The sequence below is a fragment of the Eptatretus burgeri genome, unplaced genomic scaffold (assembly GCF_056783735.1).
Source record: "Eptatretus burgeri isolate ZD-2024b unplaced genomic scaffold, Ebu_testis_v1 Ebu_testis_scaffold_1112, whole genome shotgun sequence".
Taxonomy (NCBI): domain Eukaryota; kingdom Metazoa; phylum Chordata; class Myxini; order Myxiniformes; family Myxinidae; genus Eptatretus; species Eptatretus burgeri.
The window spans coordinates 1-7,095 of record NW_028223061.1 but is presented as its reverse complement, the minus strand read 5'-3'; the positions used below and the strand labels follow the sequence as shown (position 1 = coordinate 7,095).

The 7,095-nt window shown below is 37.9% G+C and overlaps 2 non-coding genes across 2 annotated transcripts; both read right to left on the bottom strand.

Moving 5' to 3' along the window:
- Positions 1-318: 318 nt before the first annotated feature.
- Positions 319-432, bottom strand: LOC147006921 (U5 spliceosomal RNA). The gene has a single exon (XR_015054524.1). It is a non-coding gene; the product is annotated as a U5 spliceosomal RNA (small nuclear RNA).
- Positions 433-6,847: 6,415 nt separating this feature from the next.
- Positions 6,848-6,961, bottom strand: LOC147006920 (U5 spliceosomal RNA). The gene has a single exon (XR_015054523.1). It is a non-coding gene; the product is annotated as a U5 spliceosomal RNA (small nuclear RNA).
- Between the last annotated feature and the right edge of the window lie 134 nt (positions 6,962-7,095).

The window sequence follows — 7,095 nt, the reverse complement described above, 5'->3', positions numbered from 1 at the left end:
GTAAATCAGATCATTTTTGACGAAGTTTTGAGAAAAAAACGATTTTGATCTTTTTGTGACCTTGACCTTTCATCCAATCGGACCCAAAAGTTAATGGGGTCGTCCAAGATTCATTGCTCACCTGTGGATTAAATTTAAAAACGTTTGCTGAAGCCTTTTGCCATAAAGTTGCAAACAGACAAATAGAAAAACAAACAGGACAAGTACAATATCCCACTCCCTCCCTCTGGGGGGGTGGGATAAAAAGAATAAACAACCTCAATTCACTTTCAAGATAGATTTAGGATAAATAATATTAATCTTTTTTTCATTCTAAATTGCCCCATATCAAAACAGGGCATCAAAAATATTTCAACTCATAAATGTTTCTCTCCACGGAAATCTTTAGTAAAAGGCGAAAGATTTATACGAATTGAAGAGAAACCAAAGAATTAATGATTAATCTCCGTCTCATGTTTTTATACACATGTAACACATTAACATGAATGGCGTTTATCCAATCATCCCAGATAGATGTGTTTATTTTATTCTCTCATTTGTAATTTTTACAACATTTAAGGTTTCGTCAGTATTTCGTACATTTTACTTAAAGATGTCTTCATTTCACGATTATATTTACAAAATGAACTCGCTCCCGAATTTGTATTCGAATGAACCAGCCAATCACGGCATACAACGTCCTGACGTGATTCCAATAAACCTTGGGTCGATTTCCTTAAAATTCCAGAAGGAGCGAATTATTTTCAACACAGCACGATATTAGTATAATTCTTTAATTATACTCTCTTTTCTTTGAAAGCTCTTTCTTCAAGTTCCTTATTAATGAGTATGACACTGGGTGGTATCCTGGTTTGGGCAGCACTTCTTAACCTTCATTCATACCTGAATATGAATATGAATGAACACTCACAATTTCCCACAAATTGGCGACAACAAAGCCACAATTACCACCCCACACTCCACATACCTTGGGATAGTTAATGCATCAGAGAATTTGGATCGAGCAAGTTTTTCTTTTGTTACTGTAGGTATTCTGATGAATTATATAATTATTGAATGACAAAGTATATTCATCAAAATAAAGGATAAACTAAAAATCAATCGAAGAGCGACACGGCGAAACAGCGAGATGGGCACTCGGTAGAGCACGTACCCCTGCAGAGATAGAGATTCGTAACTTCACCAAAATCTGATCCATTCTTCCTTGTCACACACCCAACCTGAACACCAAGTTTCCTCCAAATACGTCCACAACTTGCTGAGATATCCTGCACACAGACAAAGAAACAAGCAGTCATAGACTGGTACTTACGAAATTGTCAACTTGCCCTCTGACCTTGTCAAATAAAAGCTGTCTCTCGAGAAGGTAGCGACGCAAACCAGAAGTTTCTACGATGATTCCGTACAAAACCATCAAAAATCGAATGTTTGACCTCATTGTGACCTTGACCTTTGACCGATTTTGACCAAAATCTAATCAGCGCGAGCCATCACCATCCTGAATCAAGTGGTCTAATTTGACATTGGTAGCATCTTCCGTTCTCGAGTTATCACGCCTCCAAACAAACACACAAACACACAAACACACAAACAGAGGACGGAAGTCATCAATATACTTACGAAATCTCTCGATTTCATTAATAATAAGAAAGATGAAAATCGCATGATACTTGTGAAATCCATAAAAAACAAATTTAACCTTAAAAATAATTGCTGGTTCAATTAAATTACCAAATATGCAAATCCTCTTCAAATTCCAAGTCAATCGGATGAAAACTGACAATTTCAGAAATTCAGCCTGTGTCAACTTTTTAGCTTGTGTGGACTTTTCAGCCTTTGTTGACTTTTTAGCCGATGTGGACCTTTTAGCCTGTGTTGACTTTTTAGCTTGTGTGGACTTTTCAGCCTTTGTTGACTTTTTAGCCGATGTGGACTTTTTAGCCTGTGTTGACTTTTTTGCCGATGTGGACTTTTTAGCCTTTGTTGAATTTTTAGCCTTTGTGGACTTTATAGCCTGTGTGGACTTGTTAGCCGATGTGGACTTTTTAGCCTGTGTTGACTTTTTAGCCTGTGTTGACTTTTTAGCCTGTGTGGAGTGTTTTTTTGCCTGTGTTGACTTTTTAGCCTGTGTGGACTTTTTAGCCTTTGTTGACTTTTTAGCCTGTGTTGACTTTTAAGCCTGTGTTGAGTTTTTCGCCTGTGTGGAGATTTTAACCTGTGTGGACTTTTTAGCCTGTGTGGACTTTTTAGTCTGTGTTGACTTTTTAGCCTGTGTTGACTTTTTAGCCTGTGTGGACTTTTTAGTCTGTGTTGACTTTTTAGCCTGTGTTGACTTTTTAGTCTGTGTTGACTTTTTAGCCTGTGTTGAGTTTTTTGCCTGTATGGACTTTTTAGCCTGTGTTGACTTTTTAGCCTGTGTGGACTTTTTAGTCTGTGTTGACTTTTTAGCCTTTGTTGACTTTTTAGCCTGTGTTGAATTTTTAGCCTGTGTTGAGTTTTTTGCCTGTATGGACTTTTTAGCCTGTGTGGACTTTTAGTCTGTGTGGACTTTTTAGTCTGTGTTGACTTTTTAGCCTGTGTTGAGTTTTTCGCCTGTGTTGAGTTTTTCGCCTGTATGGACTTTTTAGCCTGTGTTGACTTTTTCGCCTGTGTGGACTTTTTAGTCTGTGTTGACTTTTTAGTCTGTGTTGACTTTTTAGTCTGTGTTGAGTTTTTCACCTGTATGGACTTTTTAGCCTGTGTTGACTTTTAGCCTGTGTGGACTTTTTAGTCTGTGTTGACTTTTTAGCCTGTGTTGAGTTTTTTGCCTGTGTTGGCTTTTTAGTCTGTGTTGACTTTTTAGTCTGTGTGACTTTTTAGTCTGTGTTGACTTTTTAGCCTGTGTTGACTTTTTAGCTTGTGTGGACTTTTTAGTCTGTGTTGACTTTTTAGTCTGCGTTGACATTTTAGTCTGTGTTGACTTTTTAGCCTGTGTTGAGTTTTTAGCCTGTGTTGAGTTTTTCGCCTGTGTGGACTTTTTAGCCTGTGTTGAATTTTTAGCCTGTGTGGACTTTTTAGCCTGTTGACTTTTTAGCCTGTGTTGAATTTTTAGTCTGTGTTGACTTTTTAGCCTGTGTTGAGTTTTTAGCGTGTGTGGAATTTTTAGCTGATATGGACTTTTTGCCTGTGTTGAATTTTTAACCTGTGTGGAATTTTTATCCTGTGTTCACTTTTTAGCCTGTGTGGACTTTTCAGCCTTTGTTGACTTTTTAGCCGATGTGGACTTTTTAGTCTCTGTGGACTTTTTAGCTTGTGTGGACTTTTTAGCATATGTGGACTTTTTAGCCTGTGTGGAATTTTTAGCCTATTTTGAATTTTTAGCATGTGTAGACTTTTTAGCCTGTGTGGACTTTTTAGCCTGTGAGGACTTTTTAGCCTGTGTGGACTTTTAACCTCTGTGGAGTTTTTACCCAGTGAGGACTTTTTAGCCTGTGTGGACTTTTTAGCTGATGTGGACTTTTTAGCATGTGTGGACTTTTTAGCCTGTGTGGACTTTTTAGCCAATGTGGACTTTTTAGTCTCTGTGGACTTTTTAGCCTGTGTGGACTTTATAGCATATGTGGACTTTTAAGCCTGTGTGGACTTTTTAGCTTGTATGAAATTTTTAACCTATTTTAAATTTTTAGCATGTGTGGACCTTTTAGCCTGTGTGGACTTTTTAGCAGACGTGGACTTTTTAGCCTGTATTGACTTTTTAGCTGTTGTGGACTTTTTAGCCTGTGTTGTCTTTTTCGCCTGTGTTGACTTTTTAGCCGATTTGGACTTTTTAGCCTGTGTTGACTTTTTCGCCGATGTGGACTTTTTAGCCGTTCTGGACTTTTTAGCCGATGTGGATTTTTTAGCCTGTGTCGATTTTTTTAGCCTGTGTGGATTTTTTTAGCGTGTGTTGACTTTTTAGCTTGTGTTGTCTTTTTCGCCTCTGTTGACTTTTTAGCCGATGTGGACTTTTTAGTCTCTGTGGACTTTTTAGCCTGTGTGGACTTTATAGCATATGTGGACTTTTTAGCCTGTGTGGACTTTTTAGCTTGTGTGGAATTTTTAGCCTATTTTAAATTTTTAGCTTGTGTGGACCTTTTAGGCTGTGTGGACTTTTTAGCAGACGTGGACTTTTTAGCCTGTGTGGACTTTTTAGCCTGTGTTGACTTTTTAGCCTATGTTGAATTCTTAGCCTGTGTGCACTTTTTAGCCTGTGTGGACTTTTTAGCCTATGTGGACTTTTTAGCCGATGTGGTCTTTTTAGCATGTGTGGTCTTTTTAGCCTGTGTTGACTTTTTAGCCGATGTTGACTTTTTAGCCTATGTAGACCTTTTATCGTGTGTTAACTTTATAGACACTGTGGACTTTTTAGCCTGTGTAGACTTATAACCTATGTTGAATTTTTAGCTTGTGTGAACTTTTTAGCTTATGTGGACTTTTTCGCCTGTGAGGACTTTTTAGCCTGTGTGGACTTTTTAGTCTCAGTTGAGTTTTTAGCCAGTGAGGACTTTTTAGCCTTTGTGGAATTTTTAGCATATGTGGACTTTTTAGCCTGTGTGGACTTTTTAGCAGACGTGGACTTTTTAGCCTGTATTGACTTTTTAGCTGTTGTGGACTTTTTAGTCTGTGTTGACTTTTTAGCCGATTTGGACTTTTTTGCCTGTGTTGACTTTTTCGCCGATGTGGACTTTTTAGCCGTTCTGGACTTTTTAGCCGATGTGGATTTTTTAGCCTGTGTCGATTTTTTTAGCCTGTCTGGATTTTTTTAGCGTGTGTTGACTTTTTAGCCTGTGTTGACTTTTTAGCCTCTGTGGATTTTTTTAGCCTGTGTTGACCTCAAATTTCCTTGTTCGTTGAATTCAGTGACGTTCTGCATATCCTCTTCAAATTTCAAGTCAATGGGTATAAAATTGAGGATTTTAGAAATATCACCTCAGTTGTTCACCTGCTCACCTAAGTTATGTTGTCCTTTTGGCCTATGTTGACCTCAAAAAAGATTGGCTTGTTGAATTCAGTGACCTGAAATCTAAATCCTCTTCAAATTTCAAGTCAATTGGATGAAAACTGACAATTTTAGAAATCTAACTGAAGTTGTTGACCTTTTGGCCGATGTTGACCTTAAAAATAATTTGTGGATGAATTAAATGAACAAATGTGGAACTTCTCTTCAACTTTCGAGTGAAGCGGATGAAAAATGTGGATCCCTGCTCTCATTAATGGAGTGGTGTGTGTGTGTGTGTGTGTGTGTGTGTGTGTGTGTGTGTGTGTGTGTGTGTGTGTGTGTGTGTGTGTGTGTGTGTGTGTGTGTGTGTGTGTGTGTGTGTGTGTGTGTGTGTGTGTGTGTGTGTGTTACATTTATTGTCGCGCTACTCCTGCAGTTCTGGGCTGATTACATCCAGACTTGCTACATTAGATCATCATGACCCAAGTTAGTGTATCGGGGTGTTTTTATATTTGCCGGTGATTTTGGGGGGAGGGGAGGGATGCAAATTCTCTCTGTCAATGTGTATCGTGTAGCGCCGCCTCCAGATGGAGGAGGGTATTGCAAGTCTTCACCATTGACCGTGCAGTATTCCTGTCCCCACGTTTTCCAGTGCAGTGAGGTGTTTTGAATTTTTGCAGTGGATGTGTTTTTGATTGTTGCACCGAACCAGGATTTTTTTTGCATCTGCAGAGCTGTCGGATGCCGACACACCGCCCAAATATAGTCTCAAGGAATGTGTCAGAAGAACGTGTTGTATGCTTAGAACAAGATGGCCCATTGGACGAGAACTACAGTAATTTTAGAAATTTGACAAAGCTGTTAACATTTGGCCGATGTTGACCTTTTGCCCTCAAAAACAATCGGCCTCAAGCTTGTGACTCCCTTTACCAGGTGGTTAAGTTCAAGAAAAATTGCAATCTCTCAATGATTGATAAACAGACCAACAGACATGATGAATGTCCAAAGCAACCAATATAATTGTGAATTTTCAATTGGACAAGTAAAAACAAACCAAAGCAGGCACAACAAATCCCACCCATTAAAGGCATAAAGTTATTTTGGGGATCAAATTTAAATTTGATACATCCTTAACCTGAATATTGATTATAAGGAATAGAATAAGGAATATTTTAGTCTTAGTTTGAAGTCAATTAAACCATTTTTGACGAAGTTCTGACCGTAAAATGATTTTGACCTTTCAAGGCCACGTAAGGCCTCGAGTTATCATGCCTCCAAACAAACACACAAACAGAGGACGGAAGTCATCAATTTACTTACGAAACAAATCATCCCAAAGGTCATGGTGTCAAATGAAAGCCAATAAAAGACTTGATATATATCTTCCATAGTAAACACGCATATTCCTAACCTTTTTTGATCTATAATGGAAAATTTGTAATTTTGACCGATGGCCATGACCCCCAAAACTTCAGCCTCCACCGATCTTCACAAATGTGCATTTTTCACAATAGGAATGTGGAGCATTATAAGTGACAAATAGAATAAGGTTCACAATAAGCTTCGTTTGAAGTAAATCAGATCATTTTTGACGAAGTTTTGAGAAAAAAACGATTTTGATCTTTTTGTGACCTTGACCTTTGATCCAATCGGACCCAAAAGTTAATGGGGTCGTCCAAGATTCATTGCTCACCTGTGGATTAAATTTAAAAGCGTTTGCTGAAGCCTTTTGCCATAAAGTTGCAAACAGACAAATAGAAAAACAAACAGGACAATTACAATATCCCACTCCCTCCCTCTGGGGGGGTGGGATAAAAAGAATAAACAACCTCAATTCACTTTCAAGAGAGATTTATGATAAATAATATTAATCTTTTTTTCATTCTAAATTGCCCCATATCAAAACAGGGCATCAAAAATATTTCAACTCATAAATGTTTCTCTCCACGGAAATCTTTAGTAAAAGGCGAAAGATTTATACGAATTGAAGAGAAACCAAAGAATTAACGATTAATCTCCGTCTCATGTTTTTATACACATGTAACACATTAACATGAATGGCGTTTATCCAATCATCCCTGATAGATGTGTTTATTTTATTCTCTCATTTGTAATTTTACAACATTTAAGGTTTCGTC